Source organism: Rhincodon typus, chromosome 29, assembly GCF_021869965.1.
Source record: "Rhincodon typus isolate 14 chromosome 29, sRhiTyp1.1, whole genome shotgun sequence".
In the NCBI taxonomy this organism is placed as follows: Eukaryota; Metazoa; Chordata; class Chondrichthyes; order Orectolobiformes; family Rhincodontidae; genus Rhincodon; species Rhincodon typus.
This window is the reverse complement of record NC_063360.1, coordinates 997,084-1,018,697: the sequence shown is the minus strand read 5'-3', so window position 1 is coordinate 1,018,697 and position 21,614 is coordinate 997,084. Positions and strand designations below refer to the sequence as shown.

At 41.7% G+C, this 21,614-nt stretch overlaps 1 long non-coding RNA gene across 1 annotated transcript; it reads left to right on the top strand.

The window, feature by feature from the left end:
• Window positions 1-1,961: 1,961 nt before the first annotated feature.
• On the top strand, window positions 1,962-21,049 carry LOC125486495. Its single transcript, XR_007265161.1, has 2 exons — window positions 1,962-2,075; window positions 20,664-21,049. It is a non-coding gene; the product is annotated as an uncharacterized LOC125486495 (long non-coding RNA).
• The last annotated feature ends 565 nt before the right edge of the window (window positions 21,050-21,614 follow it).

The window sequence follows — 21,614 nt, the reverse complement described above, 5'->3', positions numbered from 1 at the left end:
CAGCCTTTCCTCATAAGACCTTCCCTCCATACCAGGCAACATCCTGGTAAATCTCCTCTGCACCCTTTCCAATGCTTCCACATCCTTCCTATAATGCGGTGACCAGAACTGTACGCAATACTCCAGCTTCAGCTTTTGAGTAAAGCCAATTAGCTGAGTCAGAGCAATGACATGCAATGTAACAAAACCGAAAGTGGCCATTATTTGCGATGTAGAGAATGGAGGTTGAAATATTAATTCAGGGGCAAATGGAAAATTGATGTTGTGAACAACCTGGCAGGTTGAGATAGTGGCGAAAGGGAGTAGAATCATTTGGGGGCTGATCCAATGACATCTCCCGTTGGGCATGTTAGTTTACAATGACCCTTCTTCCACAGTGAGATTGCCACCTCCACCAGGGCAAATTGTGAAACTGAAATTGATAAACCTAGTAAAGCACCAGACAATATCTATGAAGCATTGCTTATTGTTTAAACGCGATCAATTCTCTGACATCACTTCACGAAAGTGAACCTGTATCCCAACCAGGATAGACTGATCTGAATTTACATGTACCTCCCATCTCCTGCTATGGTTGATAAATGCAATCTATCCACTCTGGCCCACATCCTGTAATGTTCCTCATACAATACTAATGTGATTCCTCCAATAGGTCAGTGCATATTTTCATTGCCTCTATGCTCATTCAGAGGAGCTGCTCATGGTTGCCATTTTATTTGGACTAATGTTGGCACAAGGTGGCTCAGTGGTTAGCACTGCTGCCTCACAGCGCCAGGTACCCGGGTTCAGTTCCAACCTCAGGTGACTGTGCGCAGTTTGCACATTCTCCCTGTGTCTGCGTGGGGTTCCTCTGGGTGCTCTGGTTTCCTCCCACAGTCCACAGATGTGCAGGGTAGGTGGATTGGCCATGCTAAATTGCTCGTAGTGCCCAGGAATGTTTAGGTTAGGTGGGTTAGAGATGGGAAATCAGGGTAGGATTATGGGTCTGGGTGGGATGCTCTTCAGAGGGGCAGTGTGGACTTGTTGGGCTGAATGGCCTGTTTCCACAGTGCAGGGATTCTAATGTTAGGAGCTTGCAATCTCAGTGAGGAGCCACACTGGAAATTGTACACTTCTTGAATCCTGTTAAACTACCCAAGCAGTTTGTGGAAGAACTGCACTCCTTTTTAATCAGGAAATTTTGGGTTCAAGCCCCACATGATAGGGTAATACACACAAGGCAGCATGATACTACAGTGCATTTGAGAAGCAGTGCTACCTACAGGAGGTGCTAACCTTTACCCTGCACTTTACATCAAGGTGGAAACAAAGACCCATGACTTAATGAAAGAACAGGAGGGAGTTCTCCTTAAGAGTTTTCTTTCACTGTTGCTTTCTTAATGATATACTCCACGCAAAAAGAAATGTTGTTGGGTCATTTACTTTAATTTGTTCTTGAACATGGGTGACATTGAAAAGTTCAGATTTATTTCAATTTCTAGTGGCCCTGAGTAATGGTAATGTTCACAAATAACATGCCATCCTTGTCTACACGACATGAGTGACTACATTTCAAATGTTTTAGCTCTGCATAAGTACATGATCCTCCCCTTAGGGAGATCATGAACTTATTTTCTTAAGGTCTTACCAAAGCCAAAGGCAGAATTTCACGCATTGTCTCACTGCAGAGTGGGAATTTCAGCCTTGAACAGAAACTCAGCTTCTCACCTAGTCCATAAAATGCATGAGTTGCTGTTTTCACAGCCATCAATAACATCTTAAATTATATAGCACCTTAAACATAACAAAATATCCCAAACTGTAGTAGGAAATGTAAATTAAAATATGATGCTGAGTCACACAAGAAGTTAGTAGAGCAGATAATCAAAAACTTGGCTAAAGAGGAGTGTTTGAGAAAAGAGAGCTAAAGAGGTGGAGATTTTAAGAAAGGAAATTCCAAAATATAGGATCTTGACAGCTGAAGGCACAGTCACTAATAGTAGAGTGACTGAAATCAGGGATGCTGAAGAAGCTAGAATTGGAGGAATGCGGATGGTTGAGAGGATAATGGAGCTGGATGAGATTACAGAGAAAGGGTAAGGACATGAAGGGATTTGAAACCAAAGAAGAAGATATTTAAACAAGCTAGAGCCAATGTCAGTGATGGGGAAACAGGATTTTGTGCGAGTTGGTTTTGGATGATCACAACTTCATGGAGGGTATAATATAAAAGAGCCAGGAATTAAGTTGAAACAATCATGCCTAGAGGTAACAAAAACATTCTTAAGGGTTCAGTAATAGATGAGGTGAGGCAGGCATTGTTAGAGTGATGGATATAGAGAGTCTTTGGAGTGGATGTGTGGTCGAAAGATTGATCAGGACATTGAAAATAGCCTATATTCTTCAACATTTCATGAATGACATGGTTGACTAGAAATGTTACTGTTAAATTTATAATCTCATCAGAAATGGAATATTATACAAAAGAGAATCAGTACAAGATTGAAAGAATTAATCCTCTAAATTCTTACCTTACTCCTTTGGTCTATTGTTTGACAAAGTGCCTGCCAAGGATGAGTATATTTAAACATCTTTGCGTTTGGATTCTCTTTTTGTCACTTGCTTCTTCAGTCTTATCAGAGCCTCCACGTTTCTCTCAGAGTACATGAGTAACTTCTGACAGCTCCCAATGCAACAACTCTTAATGTTTCCATTGATCTACCCTGCGGAGTTTAAAGGGGATGATACATTTTTACACCAGCTGCGTTACTTGTGTCAGGAATTTGCAACGTATCAGCTTACATGTTTACTCTCCTTTTCAAGTTTTGTTTTCCCCTGCAATCTCCTCCCTCCCCCACACTTCACTATGTAGACACCAAACTTGTTCAGTCACTTATTACCTGTGAGAGAATGTGTCGGATGCAACCAAGCAGAAATATTTCAGTTGATCTATCAACACATTCCGACACAGGGTGGGGAATGGTATAACAGGTGGAATATCATTGTTCACACTTGGCAAGGACACAGCAGAGATAGGGATACTCCCATTTAGAGACAGGGCTTTTCAAAAAGAGCAGAGTGGGGAGTTGGAGTATTTTCAATAGAGAGAGCACGACTCAGAATGATGTGTAGCAGAGAGAGAGAGAGGTGGGTGTGTGGCAGTGGGAGATGGGAGGTGCACAATGAGAAAGAAAAGGAAAGACAGAAGGGGAGAGAAAGAGGAGTATTCCCAATAACCGAGGAAGTCAGCACGGTGGTACAGTGGTTAGCACTGCTGCCTCACAGCGCCAGGGACCTGGCTTTGGGTGACTGTCCGTGTTGAGTTTACATGTTCTCCCCTTGTCTGCATGGGTTTCCACCAGGTGCTCCAATTTTGTCCCACAGTCTAAAGATGTGCAGGTTAGGTGGATTGGCCATGTTAGAGGTGGAGTTATGGGGATAGGGTGGGAGAGCAGGGTCTGGGTGGGATGCTCTTTGGAGGGTCAGTCCAGTCTTGATGAGCCAAATGGGCTTTATCTGCACTATAGTCATTCTGTGATATGTGTGAGAAAGGGAGCACCAACAATTGAGAGTACTGTAAAGAAGGTTTGTTTTTTTTTAAATATGTGAATGATTTGGACTTTGGTATACTGAGCATGATTTCAGTGTTGGATTGCACAAAACTCAGAAATGTACTGAACAATGAGGACAGTTGTGAAGGATTCAAGAGAACACAAGATGGATTGAAATGGGCAGCTCTGTGGCAATTGAAATTCACACTGGCAAGTGTGAAGGTTTTAGAATGCAGAGAGGCAATATAAATCAATGGTACTATGTTAAAGCGAGTGCAGAAATGTAGAGACCCTGGGAGTATAATAATTTAAATACGGTATCGTCATTTAGGCAAGTGAGGGGCAGGGGAGTGACTGCTGCTCAGCACCAGCTCAAACAATGGAACATCACCACAGTCATGGTTCCAATAGGCACTGATATCAGGGTCACCAGACATGTGTCCTTGTTAACTTTCCTCCAGCTGCAGTTTGTTTTTGTACTATCTAATGTAAAAAAGAAACTGAAAGCCCAAACACGAGTGGTGTACTGTAAACACTCTAAAGTATCAGACATTCAATTGATGTACTTTGGAAATTAGGAGGAGTAGCTTCACGCTGCTGCAAATTCTAATTTTTAAAAATTCTTACTCTGAATGTGGGCGTGCAAAAATGTACTTTATTCATAAAAAATCTTTATATACATGCACAGTTACTGAAGCATTTCTGTACAGCCTTTGCACATGAATAACAAACAAACATTTGAATTTGGCACAGTCTGCCATTGCAAAAACAAACCCAAGGCCTTTCTTACTTATACAGGACAATATTTACACACAGTCGAGGCATTGAGAGGGTCTGATAATTTAACGGACCCCTATTGTACCTTGACAGAAAGACCCTAAGTGGTGGTCTTTCCCCACTGCACCTTGGCAGCAGCTGCCCCAAGCCTTTACTGGCTCCATCCCCGCCTCCTTGACCTGTTCGTCTCCTCTCCACCTATCTGCTCCTTTATCTACCTTCCATCCGCCTCCCCTCTCTCTCTCTGTTTATTTTAGAATCCCCTTCCCCTCCCCCATTTCTGAAGAAGGGTCTAGGCCCGAAACGTCAGCTTTCCTGCTCATCTGATGCTGCCTGGCCTGCTGTGTTCATCCAGCTCTACACCTTGTTATCTCAGATTCTCCAGCATCGGCAATTCCTACTATCTCTGGGGAGAATATAGCACCTGATTTCCATTACTAAATTAATAATAAAGCATTAACACTGCCTCCTGTATGATTACATCACTAAAAACTATTGTCTCTTGGGGGCCTTCTTTGCTGTGGGCGTAATTTGGTATGGTAATTCAAACCCAAACAATACAGCCAGTAGGTATCAGGGTATACAGTCCGTTGCGGTAAGGCGAAGCAAGAGTTTCAGCAGGTCTGCACTAGACTGCTGCTTTGTTGCACTGGAGTGTAATTAGAGTTAAAGAATAATTTAAGGGCTAATTTAAATCTGAAGTCTAGTCTGATCTTTGATTTAGTAATTAACTAAAAGTTGCTCTTTTGATTGGGTGCAGCTTAATAGTAGCTTTTTCTTATCAGCTGAAACTAGTTAATTAGACAGCCTATTTTCTTGCAAAAATATACTTTATCCATAACTCTTTATGTACATACACCGTTACTAAAGCAGTTTTGTACAGTCTTCTCACATGAAGAACAAACAAGCATGAGACACTTGATTTAATCCAGTTCCAGCAGCCTTTGAGTTAGGGACCACAAGAGAAAGATTTCTTTATTGCTGGACTCGAGTACTGCTTTGTTGTATTAGAGTGTGATTGGAGGAGCTTATTAGCCCCTCCTTTCCTCTCATTGGTGAGTACGTCTGCTCTTTATTATCCAAGTAACGTCTTAAGGAATCTGGGACATAAGGAGAAAGAGGAGTCGGTGGGGGAGGACACTAAAACTAAGTGGGAAATTTAAATTTGAGACAAAGGCTCAAGGCCTACACATTTAGCCAGGAGCCCAGAGAAAGAGAAAGAAGGCGGTGGGGAAAGAGAGATAACAAGGTGTAGAGCTGGATGAACACAGCAGGCCAAGCAGCATCAGAGGAGCAGGAAAGCTGGTGTTTTGGGTCTAGACCCTTCTTCACAAAGAGACTCAGGGATCGGAAACAGTGGGGTGGGGCTTGTGATATCAAACGAAATGCAATAAATTCATTGGTTGGGAAGTAACTGCTAATTTAAATACCTAAGAGACCTAAATTCCTTTCAGATTAAACATAAATTAGAGGAATATTTTACAGATTAAAAGCTAAAAGCCAATAGGAAATTCAAAAATACAACTTAAAAACAAATTAAATAATTTGGAGATGCAGGGCCAGGTGATGTTGTGGGGGTTGGTGGACCCTGTTGTGGTTCATAGTGACACGCATCTGTAGCAAGTGTTGGTTATTTGAGGAACTCGGCTCAGAGTTGATGAACTGAAGTCTGAGCTTCAAACATTGTGACACATCTAGGAGAGACAGACACTTTGTTTCAGGAGGCAATCACATCTTGTAGATTAAGTACTTCAAATTTGGCCAGTGGTAGGGAGAGGAGGATGTGACAACAAGTGAGGCAGTTTAGAGGCATCCTGAATTTAGCATTGGAGGAGCCTCAGTTTTTGGCCAGGTCAACCGGTATGATATACCTGGTCCCTGTGTGGATGGGAGAAACGACTTCAGGGAAGATGGGTAAACTGATCACTGCACCGTGATGCAGGAGATCATTCAAGTGGAGAGAGCAAAAAGAAAAGTGGTAGTAGTAGGGAATTCTGTAATTAGAGGTACAGATATATCCTTTTAAACAGGATTGGAGAGTCCCACATGGTGTGTTGCCTGCTCATTAGATACACAAGATATGAGTAGAATTAGACCATTTGGCCCAACGAGTCTGCGCCAGTATTTGATCTTGGCTGATATGTTTCTCAACCCCCATTCTCCTGCCTTCTCTCCGTAACCCTTGATCCCCATATCAAGCAAGAACCTATCTATCTCTGTCTTAATGACTTGGCCTCCACAGTTTTCTGCAGCAATGAGTTCTACAAATTCAATACCCTCTGGCTGAAGGAACTCCTCCTCTTCTCAGTTCTAAAGTGTTGTCCCCTCAAGTTGTAGTCTTTCCTACTGGTGGAAAAATCTTCTCCATGTCCACTTTATCCAGGCCTCTCAGTATTCTGTAAGTTTCAATGAGGTTCCCCTGCCCGCACCCCCCATCCTTCTAAGCTCCATTGAGTACACACCTAGAGTCCTCAACCACTTCTCATACAACAAGTCCTTCATCCCTAAGATCATTCTTAAAATCCTCCTCTGGATCCTCCAATGCCAACACATCCTTCCTTAGATACAGGGCCCAGAATGGCTCAATATTCCAAATATGGTCTGACCAGAGCCTTATACAGCCTCAGCAGCACATCTCTGCTCATGTATTCCAGCCCTCTTGAAATGAGTGCCAACATTGCATTTGCTTTCTTCATTGCAAACTGAATCTGCATGTTAATCTCAAGAGAATCCTGAACTAGGACTCTCAAATCCTTTTGTATTTCAGATTTCCAAAGCTTTTCCCTATTTAGAAAATAGTTTCCTCCTCTACTTTTACTACCGAAATGCATAATTGCACACTTCTCCACATTGTATTCCATCTGCCACTTCTTTATCGCCAGTCCTAGCCTGTCCATGTCCTTCTGCAGCCTCCCTGCACTCTCTATACATCCTCTATACTACTTGTCCTTCTACACATCCTCTATACTACTTGTCCTTCTACCTATCTTCGTATCACCTGCAAACTTAGCAACAATGCCCTCAGTTCCTTCTTCCAGATCGTTAATGTGTGACTTGAATAGTTGTGGTCCCAACACTGATCCCTGTGGAACTCCCCCAGTCACTGGCTGACATCCTGAGAAAGACCCGTTTATCCCCCATTCTTTGCCTTCTGCCAGTCAGCCAATCCTCTATTCATGCCAGTATCCAACAGGATGGGCTGTTATGTAGCATTTTCCTGTGCAGCACCTTGTCAAAGGTCTTCTGGAAATCCAAATAGATCATGTTCCTTGGCTCTCCTTTGTCTAACTTGCTTGTTACCTCCTCAAAGAATTCTAATAGATTTGTCAGGCAAATTTGTCCCCTTCTCCAAGCCGTGCTGAATTGGCCCTATTTTTTCATGCACTTCCAAGTACTCTGCAATTTCATCCTTAATAATCGACTCTTAAAATCTTACCAACAACTGAGGTCAGGCTAACCAGCCCATAATTTCCTGTCTTCTGCCTCACCTTTTTTCTTAAACAGGGGTGTTACATTAGTGTTTCCCAGTCCCTGGGATCTCCCTGTCTACAGATATTTCTGAAAGATCACTATCAATGCCTCCACAATCTCCTCAGCTATCTCCTTCAGAACTCTGGGGTGTACTCCATCTGGTCTGGATGATTTATTCACCTTGAGATGTTGCAGCTTCCCGAGCACTTTGATCTTGGTGATAGTCACTGAACCCACCTCTGCCCCTTGACTCTCTTGAAGTTCGGATACTACTTGTGTCTTCCAACGTGAAAACAGATGTAAAGTACCTATTCAGTTCCTCCACCATTTCTTTGTTCCCCATTGCTACTTCTCCAGCCTCATTTCCCAGTGGACCAATGTCCAGTCTTGCATCTCTCTCTTACTTTTCACATACCTAAAAAAACTCTTGCAATCTTCTTTTATATTACTAGCTAGCTTGCTGTCATATTTCATCCGCTCTCCCTAATTGCTTTTCCAGTTGTCCTCCGCAGGTTTTTAAAGGCTTCCCAATCCTTTAGCTTCTCAATAATCTTCACCACATTATAAGGTTTTTAATTTGCTTTTATGCTGTCCCTGACTTCCCTTGTCAGCCATGTTTGCCTCGTTCTCTCCTTATTGTGTTTCTTGTTCCTTTGAATGAATGCCAAGATAAAGGACATCTCAAATAGACTTGAAAGGATATTGGTGTGGGAGGAGGAGGATCCAGTTGTTGTGGTCCATGTCAGGACCAACAACATAGGCAAGAGGTCCTGTTTAGTGATCATCAGGAATTAGGAACAAAATTAAAGATCAGAACCTCAAGGGTCATGATCACTGGATTATTACCTGAGTCAGGTGCAAATTGGCACAAAGGTAAGAAAATTAGGGAAGGACATGCTAGCTAAAGGAGTTGCGTGGGAAAGATGGGGTTTGATTTCATGGGTTACTGACATCAGTATTGGGACAGAAGGGAACCTGTACTGTTGGGACAGTCTTTGGTTGAACCCATCTGGGAGCGGCATTCTAGCGGAAAGGCTAAATAGGCTGGCCACAAGGACTCTGAAATAGATACATCTGGGGAGGGCTGGAGAGATTATCAAAGCTTCCAGAAGAAGTAAAAGAACAGTGAGTATGGAAAAGGTCAGGAATCTTACTTCAAGTGCAGCAGATAAGGGAATAACTACGAGAAGGAGGGCAGTCAATGCAGGACTGATGATGTTGTACTTAAATGCATGCAGTATACGAAACAAGGTAAATGAGCTTGTAGCACAGATTGAAATTGGCAAGTATGATGTCATGGGTATCACAGACGTGGCTACAAGTGGGTCAAGGCTGGGAACTAAACATCCAAGGATATATGTCCTATCGAAAGGACAGGGAGAGGGGGCAAAGTTGCCTTATTAGTAAAAAATGAAATGACATCGACATCACTTCTTGCTGTAGGGTCGGAAGGCAGAATCTGTGGATAGAGTTGAGGAACTGCAAAGGGGAAAAAGACACTGATGGGAGTTATGTACGGGCCCCTTAGCGGTAGCAGGATGTGGGGGAAGAAAATAAATCAGTAAGTAAAAAAGGCACTATTACAAGCATTATGGGGACTTCAATATATAGGTGGACTGAGAAAATCAGGTTGGCAATGGATAACAAGAAAAGAAATTTGTGGAATGTCTATGAGATTTATTTTTGGAGCAGCTTGTGGTAGAGCCCATACAATGTGGAGCTAGAGAAACACAGCAGGTCAGGCAGCATCAGAGAAGCAGAAGAGTCAACATTTTGGGCCTAGCCCCTTCATCAGGACTTTTTGGAGGATTTGGTGATGTAAAATGAGGCAAGCTTGATTAGAAAACTTAAGTTGAAGGAACCCCTGGGGCAGTGACCACAAAATGATAGAATTCACCTTGCAGTTTGAGAGAGAGAAGCTGGTGTACTTGTGTAAGGTATGATTTCTGGTTAGCACACAGAACAATACTTTTCACTGTATCTCAGTACATGTGACAATAACAAATCAAATCAAATAAGGAGAAGGTGCAGGGGAAGCTGAAAGGTCTGAAGGTGGATAAATCACCTGGATCGGATGGAGTACGCCCCCGGATTCTGAAGGGGATAGTTGAGGAGATTGTGGAGGCGTTGGTGATGATCCTTCAGGAATCGCTGGAGTCAGGGAGGATTGGAAAAATGGCTAATGTAACACACTTGTTTAAGAAGGGATAGAAGCAGAAGATGGGAAATTATAGGCCAGTTAGCCTGACCTAGGGCATTGGTAAGATTTTCGAGTCTATTATTAAGGATTAGAAAGTAACAAATGTAACATCCTTTTTCAAGAAAGGATGCAAGGATAGTCCTACTAACTAGAGGCTGACTAGTTTAACATCACTGATAGGTAAAGTTTTAAAAAATAATTGGAAAATAAACTAACAGGAACTTGGAGAGATGGCAGTCAACTTGTAAACAGCAGATTGTTTAATCAAATCTTTTGCAAAAGAAAAGATTGAAGTTAATGCAGTGGATATTATCTACATGAATTTTAAGAAATCATTTGTCAAACTAGCACCACATAAAAGGTTGGCAAACAAAACTGTGACTCATACGAGGTGGATAGCATGCATTGTCACCTCAGGATAAAACATTAGCTTAAGTTTAGAAAGCCACAAGTTGTGATAAATGGTTATTTTGTAGACTGGAGGATGGTGGACAATGGCTATTCCCCAAGGGTCAGTGCTGGACCATGACTTTTCTGTAATACTGTAAAACTTCAAAATTTGCCAATGATACCAAACTTGGAGGAGATTCATCATGAGGTTTCCAATTGACCACAAAAGGACATCACAGGGGAGCAGAACGAACATGCAAGTGGCAAATGGAATTTAATAGATTAATATCCTGGGGTTTGGCAGAATCTGAACTGAAATAGCGACATAAATACTGTGGCTACAAGAGGAGGTCAGCAGCTAGAAATTCTACAATGAGTAACTCATCTCCTGACACCTCAAAGGCAGAAACTATCGATGAAGTACAAGTCAGAAGTGTGATGGTATACTCTCCACTTATCTGGCTGGGTGTAATTCCAGCAATACTCAAGCAGCTTGACACCATTTGGGCTAAGCAGACTGTTTGATTTACAACACATCGACAATCTTCAAAATTCACTCCTTCTGCACCAATGCTCAGTAGCAGCAGTGTGTACCATCTACAAAAGGCACTGCAGCAACTCACTAAGGCTCCTTTAACAGTTCCCTCCATCCAAAAGGATAAAGGCAGCAGGTGTACAGGAACATCACCACCTGCAAGCTCCCCTCTGAGTCACATACCATCCTGACTTGGCAATATGTCATGGTTCAAAACCCTGGAACTCCCTTCTTGTCTTGTAGGTACACCCACGGTGCTGCTGTGTACTGCAACAGTTAAAGAAGGCAGCTTGCCATCACCTCAAGGGCAGTTAGGATGGACAGTGAACGCTGGTCTAGCTAGTGACCTCCACATTCTGTGAACAAATTAAAAAGAAAAGTGAGGTGGTACATTTTAATAGAGGAGCTATGGAGAGGTAATATAGATAAAATGACAGTTCTAAAGTATGCAGGGACAGTGGGACCTGGGACTTCATGTGCATTGAGCTGATAGAACGTATTGAAAAGATATTTAGCAATGCATTTAGGATCTTAGGATTCATATCTGGTTACTTACTAGGTAACATATCTAACTGCCTGGAGCTCACAGCATCTCTGCCTTGCATTGCTTTGCCTTTCTGTGCATTGCCTCTTTAGCCAGAGATACATGGCTCGTATTATTTGTTTTGCAATCTCATTTAGCACGGAAACAAAGCCAGGAAATTGCAATGGTTGTCAGCAGGCCTTGGTGCAGTCAAGGGTGATAGTCTTTGCTCAGCGGATCCCAGCACAGTAAGTCAAGGGTAGCCTCTGATACCCCCAGTCCAGAATGTGCAAGGAGTGGTTAGAGTCAGAATCCTGTGCTGATAAGGGGTAAGGAGCTGATTGTCAGGCAGCTCACCATCTAACTTGACTCTTTCTGCCCTAATTATGGGTCTTTTTGCTTCTGGAATGAGAAAGAGTAAGATATTACAGGAGATGAAAACAGGTGGTTCAGCTGTTACTGTTGTTATAGGTGGGGAAGTGCATTGAGCAAGTGAATCCACCACACAAACAGCATGCGGTGTTAGCTAGTACTGTAGTGTTACACAATTGGGTGTTTGAGGACAAGTGAGGGAAGATGCTGCAGGCAATAATGAGAGTGGTAGAGCATGAGCCTTGGTGGAAGGTGGATCTAGTAGCAGAAGTAATGAATGTAAGGTATCAGGATTTACTGAGATCAGAAGTCATGCCTGAATCGGCAGTTGTGGCGAAGAGCACTGCATCCCAAAAGGCATTGAAGCAGTCACTTAACAAAGTCACCAAGAAACTGCCCAAGAAGCGGAGGAAGACTCTGAAACAGAGGTACTTGATCTACGTGTACCAGGTCTATCCTTCCACCAGAATCTTGTCCGAGACCATGAATGTCATGAACTCCTTCACCATCATCATCTTTGCACACATTGCCTCTGAAGCTTCGCACCTGATTCATTACAGGTGCCAGACCATCTCAGCCAGAGCAATCCAGAGTGCTATCTGCCTTATGCTGCTGGGGAACTGGCCAAACACACTGACTCTGAAAGCAAGAAAGCGGTTGCCAAATAAACTAGCTGTTCATAGATTGACCATCCTAATGAGGATGGTTGCATTTACTCTGACAGAGTAGAGTAGGACCTTGTTCCCTCAGTGCTGGGCATTCTTCCAGACTACTGAAACTGCTCTGTCCTGGATGGCAACCTCAGACCAGGCTGGCATGGTCTCATGTTGCTACATTTTAATACTTTAAGGAAGCTGAAGTGGTTGACAATAGCAGAAGTTTTATTAAGGAGGTATTCATTCTGCAAGCAGCAGAGACCAAACTGTTTCCCTCAAATGTCCAATGATGTCACGTTATCAGACTCTTAAAGTGACAGTCCACTAACAGACATGGTCTCCACTGTTGGTCCTGTGGAAGGGAAAGTCTATGCACCACCCTGACCAGTAGGATAACTAGGTCAGTTCTGAGGAAGGGTCACCGGACCCGAAACGTTAACTCTGTTTTCTCCTTCACAGATGCTGCCAGACCTGCTGAGCTTTTCCAGCAGAGATAGTAGGAACTGCAGATGCTGGTGAATCCGAGACAATAAGGTGCAGGGCTGGATGAACACAGCAGGCCAAGCAGCATCATAGGAGCACAGAGGCTGACGTTTCGGGCCTAGACCCTTCATCAGAAAGGCTTTTCCAGCAACTTTGTTTTTGTTCCTGATTTACAGCATCCACAGTTCTTTTGGTTTTTATTTAGGTCCTTGGCTGCAAAGTAAGGTACTGATATTTTTATTTCCCCCTGTCTGTCATGTTCAGGGCAAATGTCAGGAACTGTGCAGGCAGCTTGGGACTGACGGTACACAATGGCCTTTTAAATATGGTGCTTGTACCAGGGATGCTAGTCAGTTCTGGGGTCTCCAAAGTGGTGAGTTGCTCTGAAATGGTACATGGTAAGATTAGTAAGAAATATTGTGTGATTTCTGCCTTATGAGCTGAAACATCAATTTAATGCAATGTGCAAAATTAGCAAAAAAAAAATGTCCAGTTCTGGCCACTGCATTTTAGGATATATACAAGGGCCCTTGAGAAGATTGAGATTTTCCAGAATGGTTTCTGAAATAGAGGATTTTCACAACAGCTAGGTTACAGAAGTTGGAAATGTTCTTAGGGTAAAGGAGATTGAGAGAATTGATGGAAATCTACAAGATTGAGATAGCTTTAAATAAGAGAGACAAGGGAAAATGTTCCCATTAATTAATGGTACCAGAGCTGGGAAACATAGCTTTAAGGTTTTGAGAAAGAGGTGCATTGGTGACTTTAGGGAAGTGTTTTTATGGTAAATGCATAGAAAATAGGAGTAGACCATTTAGCCCTTCAAGCCTGCTCTAATATTCAATATGATCGTGGTTGATCATCCAACTCAGTACCTTTTTTTCCTGTAAGTGTAAGGAACTGGAACTTGCTGCCTATACGATGGTAGAAACAGAGAAGCAATGACTGTAAAAAGGGAATCAAATGGGCACTTGAAAGCAATAATCTTGCAGGTATTAGGACACATTGAAGGAATGGCTGGTAAAGCATATAGGATCTTGGACTTCATAAACAAGGGTACAACATTAAGTATGAGAAAAATAGCCGAGCATTTATAAACCTTTGGTAGAACTAGGGTGCTATGTCCAGTTCCGGTCACCATAACTTAGGAAGGTCCTGGGCCAAGTAAGTTTATGGCATCTAATAGGTGAGCAAAAGTATGGGAGCGACCATGGAGAAAGAGAGAGAAAGCATGGACCTATTGGACCAAATGGCCTCCTCTGTCCAGATAAATGATCAACATGATTGACTGACTTATTTTTGATGCAGTAATGGTGAGAGTCAATGTGGGCAGTTTTGTTGATGTAATATGCATGGACTTTCAAAAAGCTTGTGACAATGTCATACACAATACACTGATTAGCAAATTAAAGCCCACAGGCTTAAAGAGACAGTGACAGTGTGGATATGAAATTGGCTAAGGGACAGAAATCAAATTGGTGATCTGTTCTTTTTCATACAGCGGGCCAGTTGTGTTTCCCAGGAACCAGTATTAAGACCATTGCAGTTTTTGATATTTGTTAATGACAGAGGAACAAAAGAACAAGAGAAGGCCATTTAATCCATCAAGCTTGGTCCACCTCAATTACATCATTCTACTCAGTCAGCTCACTTCCTAAACCCTCTTTTACCTTATATCCCTTAATACATTTGGTTAGTTGCCAACAACAACTTTTATTTATAAAGTGCCTTTAATGTCATACAATGTCCCAACCTGCTCCATGAGAGCATTCTGAAAAAAAATATGACTCTGAGCCACAAACACCTCCTGATTTCCCCAAAACCTATCCACTGTCTACAAGGTACAGGTCAGGAGTGTGATGGAATATTCCCCACTTGCATGGATGGATGCAGTTCCAACAACGCTCAAGAAGCTTGACATCTTCCAGGACAAAGTGATAAGTGAACAGAGCTTGGTGTAAATTAGGATGTGGGCAGGGGATTTTGGATGGCCTCCAGTTTTAGGAGGGAGAGTGGGAGATCCACCCGATTTAAAAGTCTGATATTAAACTAATAACTTTTTGTTTCCAGAAGAAATTCCAAAATTTATACCATTTTATATGGGGAAGATTCTTGACTATATTCCTGAAGAAAATAACTTTGATCTTAACGCTATATCGTCTAGTCCTGTAGTCCCCAACTAGAAGCAATTTCTCTATTTGTCCCATCAGTTTCCTCCTAAAGTCAGTTGATCACTTCTTGACTATTTAAATGCCAGGAAAAAAATGCTGAGGTTGTAGACATGCTTGTTGAGCCGATGGGTTTGGTTGTAAACATTTTGTCACCCTGCTAGGTAACATCGTCAGTGCGCCTCCGGTGAAGCATTAGTGTTCTGTCTCACTTGGTATTTATATGCCTCGGTTTGTTGGGGTGTTAGAACCAGTGGTACCAGTTTCTCAGTGGTTTGTACACAGGGTCTAATTCAATGTGTTTGTTGATGAAGTTCGGTTGGAATACGAGGCCTCCAGGAATTCCCTGACGTGTCTCTGTTTGGCTTATGCGATTATGGATGCGTTGTCCCAGTCGAATTCGTGTCCCTCGTTGTCCGTGTCTTTTTTTTCTTCTGCACTGATCATTGAAACATCAAATCAGGAGCAGGAGTAGGCCATTTGATCCTTTGAACTTGCTCCACTTTTCAGTCTGATCATAGCTGATCTTCCAATTCGACCCTGTGTTTCCCCCATATCCTTTGATCCCTTTAGCCCAAGTGCTATATCCAGCAACTTCATGAAATCAAACAATGTTTTGGCTTCATCTGCCTCTGTGACAGAGAATACTACAGGCTCAACACTCTTTGAATGAAGAAATTTCTCCTCATCTCAATCTGAGATGGTCTCCCCCAATCTATTTTAATGTTCAATTATAAATGTCCCTTTGGATCCCCATTTGTGTCTAGCTTTTCACCATTCGTCACCCCTCTCCAAAATCAAAAAGTCAACTCTTGACTCCACAATCCTTGCAAACTCCTGCCTGATTTCCAATCTACTTTTATTCTCCCAAATCCATGCTCTCTTCCTGGAATTCCATGTTCAAATTCCTTTGATCAGGTTTCTGCTTTCCTATAGTTTAGAAAAATACCAAAATCACAAAGTGCCCTATGTGACTGTGACAAAAGTAAACTCTCCCTTCTTATCTTCTTGAACATGTTTGCTGCCTTTGGCATGGTTGACTACATCACCCTCCTCCAACACCTTTCTACTGTGGTCCAGCTGGCTGGGACTGACCTCACCTGACTCATTCTCACCTGTACCATCCTAGTCAGAGAATCACCTGCAATGGTTTCCCTTTCTCATTCTCAGTGTCACCTTTGGTGTCTATAAGGATCTATCCTTCATCCCCCCCTACATTGCATCTTTGTTGCCCTTTGGCGACATCATCTAAAAACAGAGTGTTGGTGTTAGTGTTTTCACATGTACACTACTGACATCCTTTCCACATCACTAATGCCTCTCCAATCTTCCACCGTAGCTAAATTAGAAGGCTGTGTTTATCCAAAAGCAATTCTGCATGATCAGAAATTTGTTCCAACTAAATATTTGGAAGAATTCCTCCGATTTAAATCTTGTCTTCAGTTTCTGCTCCAAATTGTTATCCCTCCCTCTGGCAATTCTGAGGCTGAGCAAGACTGTTTGAAACATTGTGCCATCACTAAGATAACCTATTTCCACCTCCCTCCTAACTCCAGGCCTCATCTGCTGCTGAAACCCTTATCAATACCTTTGTTACCTATGGACTTGACTATTGTAATCCACTCCTGACAACCTTCCACATTTTACCCTTATCCATTTAGGTCATCCAACAACTTTGGCTATAACCTTACTCATACTGTTTTCTGTTCACTATTACTTCTGTGCTGTTTGGCCTCTATTGCCGAGTGGTCAAGCCAAGAATTAATTTTAAAATTCTTGTTCCTATTTCTAAAGCCTCTCTATCTCTGTAATCTCTCTCTAGACTCACAACCCTCGGAGAGCTGCACTCCTTAATTGTGGTTTCTTGAGAATCCTGCATTATGATTCCTGCACCTACCTAGACTCTAAGCTCAGCAACCCCACCCTAAATTTCTCTGCCACTCAATCTCATTTTCCTCTTTTAATACTCTCCTTAAAATCTATTTTTGACCAACCTTTTTGTCATCTTCTCTAATATGCAGCTCAGTATCAAATTGCACTTTATAACACTCTGAAGAGGCGCATGATATTTTAGTATGATGGTGGTGTAGTGGCGATGTTATTGGACTCGTATCCTAGAGACCCAAGCCAAGGGTGTGGGGACATGGGTTCAAACTTGGATGTGAAGCTAGTTGACTATCATTGATTGATTTGAAAACTTAACTGGCTTACTAATGTCCTTTTAAGAAGGAAATCTGCCATCCTTACTTACCTGGTCTGTTCTCCATGTAACTCCAGATCTACGTAGTTGACTCAACTGCAATCTGAAATGACCTAGCAAGCCACTCAGTTCAAGGGCAATTTCCATGCAGTCCCATGCATGACATACTACAACAGCTTGTTTTTCTTTATTCTTTCAACAAGTTTTTTTTTCCTTTTTAATAAGTATAAAACATTGGGTAGGCCACAGCTAGAGTATTGTGTGCAATTTTGGAATCCACATTCTAGGAGGGATATGATAGCACTGGAGAGGGTTTACCAGGATGTTGTCTGGGCTGGAGTATTTCAGTTATGAAGATAAATTGGATAGACTGGGATCGCTTTCCTTTGGAACAAAGGTGGGGACATGATTGAGATGTATAAAATTGAGGCACATAGATAGGGTAGACAGGAAACAATTGCTATCCTTGATGACCAGGAAGCACAGATTTAAAGTATCAGGCTGGACATTTAGAGGGGATGTGAGGAATTTTTTTTTCTCACCCAGAGGGTGGTATGAATTTGGAACTCACTACCCGTAAGGGTGGTAGAGACAGAAACTTTCATAACGTTGAAGTAGTATTAGATGTACAATTGCAATGCCAAGTTGTACAAGGTTATGAATCAAGTGCTGGAAAATGGGATTAGGATAGTTAAACGATTGTTTTTGACAGTGGAACTCTATGGGCCAAAGACTCTTTTTACAATGCTACAGACCTCTATGACTGTCTATTCCTTCTAAACATTTTGATCCAAAATAGGTAATTTTACACTTGTCTACATTGAAATCCATTTGCTTAATGTCTATAATTTTATGTTTCCATCTATACTATTGAAGTAACTCCACACAGGCCAGTATCCCATCACCAAGCCACCCTTTATTTACATGTGCAAAGTCCTTGAAACTCCCTATGAGCCAGCTCTGAGTGAGCAGGATGTCTGACACTCCTGTTCTTATGCCAGCCAGGGGTCCCTGATTGGACCAGGTTAATGGCCCTAATCAGGGAACTCATTCCATGAGGTCCACCTGGTTAACACTGTTACAATCACTACACCTACTATACTGTAATGCAGCTAAACATCCTTGTATCATTGGCAAATGTGGAATAAGTGGCTCTATCCCATTAACTAAATTGTTAATAAATAGTAAATATTTGAGGTGCAATAACAGATATACATAGAATGCCGCAAGTCGCACAGTACCAATGAGAGGATATGCCTTCTTGAAGTCCATATAAGTAATATCCATGGACATCCCACCACCCCCCCTCCCCCCCGCCCCCCCGAACTACATTCACTTCCTCAAAATATTCAATCAGGTTTTCAAGCCTTTACACAATAACCTAAGAAATAGGAGCTGAAATAGGCCTTTGGTTCTTCGTCTATTCTGAATTCAACAAAATCACTGTTGATCCACCTCAACTCTACCTCCACTAACACTATATTCTTCATTCTCATAATACGCAAAATTATCAATTGAATACACTCACTAAATAAGCTTTCACACCCCTCTCAGTTAGAGAATTCCAGAGTCACATCCCCTTGAATAAGTAATTTCTTTCCATCTCTCCTAATTAGTTGATCCTTTATTCTAAAACTATGGTTCCCATATGCTAAGCTTCCCAGCCATGAAACATCTTTCTTAGTATCTTCCTGTATGGCCACTTAAGAATTTTATGTTTCAATTAGATTAACTCCCACTCTTCTAAACTCCAGGGAATATGGTATTGTTGACTCAATCTCACTTCTCATATCGGACAATTCCCTCATCCCAGGAATGGGTCAAGTGAACCTTTGTTACACTCCCTCTAAGACAAGCATCTGCTTCCTCAGATAAGGAGGATAATATTTCATTGTAGGTGTGGCCTCACTAATGTTCCCTATAATTGTAACAAGATCTCTTTACTCTTAGGCTTCAAACCTTTTATAACAATAGCTCGCATCCTACTTTCATAATTGTTTGCTATATCTGCATGTTGGGTATTGTGATTCAAGAAGGCAGCTCACTACCACCTTCTCAAGGGCAACTAGGGAAGGGCAAGAAATTCTGGCCAGCCAGCAATGCCCACATCCCACAAATGAATAGAAAAAAAAGTATATGGATACCTAGATGCTGTCAATGCTAACATTACTCGATCTTTGAGCAGTCCAATAAAATGTTGTTTTATTTTAAACTTTTCTTGATGCCTCCACATAGGGCACCCCGTGTCCTATCAGGAGAGACACATCCCTCAACCTGCAAAAAGACACCAGGGTCCCTAGTGGCTTTGTCACATGGCATAGCACGCCCCATGACTGGTAAAATACCAGTAGCAGTGGGAAGAGCGACTTGGGTGACTATTAATTGGCCATTCAAGAGCCTGATTAGCCAAAGGAGTGGGTACGACATCCAATACCTATCCTGCCACTGGTAAAATACCAGTCAACTTGAGCAGGTAATGGGTGCTGCGTCCCTGCCATTCCAATTGTACATTCACTCCACTCCTAGGTGGTGGTGGTGGTACATTGGGACGGTGGTGTAAAATTCCAGCCAGAGATTCCCCATAGCTGAAACTTAATGACTAATCATTCCAAAGCCTCTCCCTTTACAACCAGTCAACCTGAAAATCTCCTGTTTATTCCTATTCTGTTTTCTATCAAATAACCAATACACAATCCATGCTAATATATTACCCCAATCCTGACAACTCCTATATCTGTATGAGGACCTCTTTGAAAGTTTAAGTACACCTGACATCTGCTGACCTCTTTTTTTTATCCAGTTTTTTTTTTTGGTTACGATCTCAAAAAACATACCAGATTTATCAAACACAATTTCCCTTTCAGAAATCACAATTTAAGTGACCCATAACCATGGCCCTAAAAACTGATCTGAGCATTTTGACTACTATTGACATCTGGTTAACTGGCCTATACCCTATCGTATTCTCTCTCTTCCTCTTAAATTGTAAGGTTATGTTCATTACCTTTTTAATTCTTTGGAACTGTTCCAGAATTTAAGGAATTATCTAAATCACTACAGCCACCTCCTACAAATCCCTAGGATGCAAGCCATCAAACACAGTGGATTCATCATCATTTAGAGCCTTCAATTTCTCCAGTAATATCTCTTAACTAAAACTGATCTCTTTAAGTTTGTCATTCTCACTAGATTATTGGCTTCCCAATATTTCTAGCGTTTGTGTCTTCTTCTATAAAGACACTTAATGAATGTCTCTGCCATTTCATTATTGTTCAATATAATTACACTCATGGCTGTCTCGATTGGACCCATGTTTACTTTAACAGATTTCTTTCTTTTTTTATACCTACTGAGACAGTGTGGAGCAAGGGGGCTGCAGCCCGGTACAGAGTGTGACAGTAGCCAGCAGTCAGACCACATGGACCCCTGCACTGCTCTGCTGAAGAGAGCACTTGGAGAAAGACTGTGATGTTTGTCTTTTTAACTTTGTTGTTTTTCTGACCTATGGTTATACTGCATATAGCTGTAATGTAATTTTTTTCTTCATTATTCTGTAATTAAGGATTGTATCTAGGTACTGTGTACCTAAGATGGCACCGTGTATTGGTGACATTGGTATACTGTAACAAATCAGTAACTGAAGAAGCTTAAAATGGCACTAAGTAGTGACTTATAAACTTTTCATTGTACTCATTTGAATACATGTGACAATAAAACTAATTCAATAAAGCTAATTAAATACAATTTTTCAAATTCTATTTATGTCTCTTGCAAGAGCACAAGACCTTAAGAAATAGGACCAAATGGCCCATTCAGTACAATCATAGCTGAGCTTGGATTTCAGCTCCACTTTCCCACCCTCTCCCAACATCCCTCAATCTCCAAAGATTCACAACTCTGCATAAAGACATTTCTCCTTCTCCTCTCTCCTAAATGTTTAGGTTAACCTCTTATCCTGAAATTGTGTACAATTGTTCTAGATTCCCCATTTCTAGATTCTAGATTTGGGAAACAACCTCTGAGTATCTATGCTGTCAAGTCCCTTATAATCCTGAATGCTTTGATTAAAATCAACTTTCATTATTCTAAACTCCAGAGAATATGGCCGTATTTGCTCATATGATACCTGGGACTATTCCTTAATGCATTCTCTGACAATGGTTATACTTTCACAGTCAACTGACCACCAATTGGCACTGTCTTCTCATGCATCATAAATTGTTGTTCCCTTTGAGATTTAGTCCTCTTGCAATTCTGTCCTGATATGTAAAACAAAAAGCTTCAATAATATGTATCTTTTGCTTTTGTT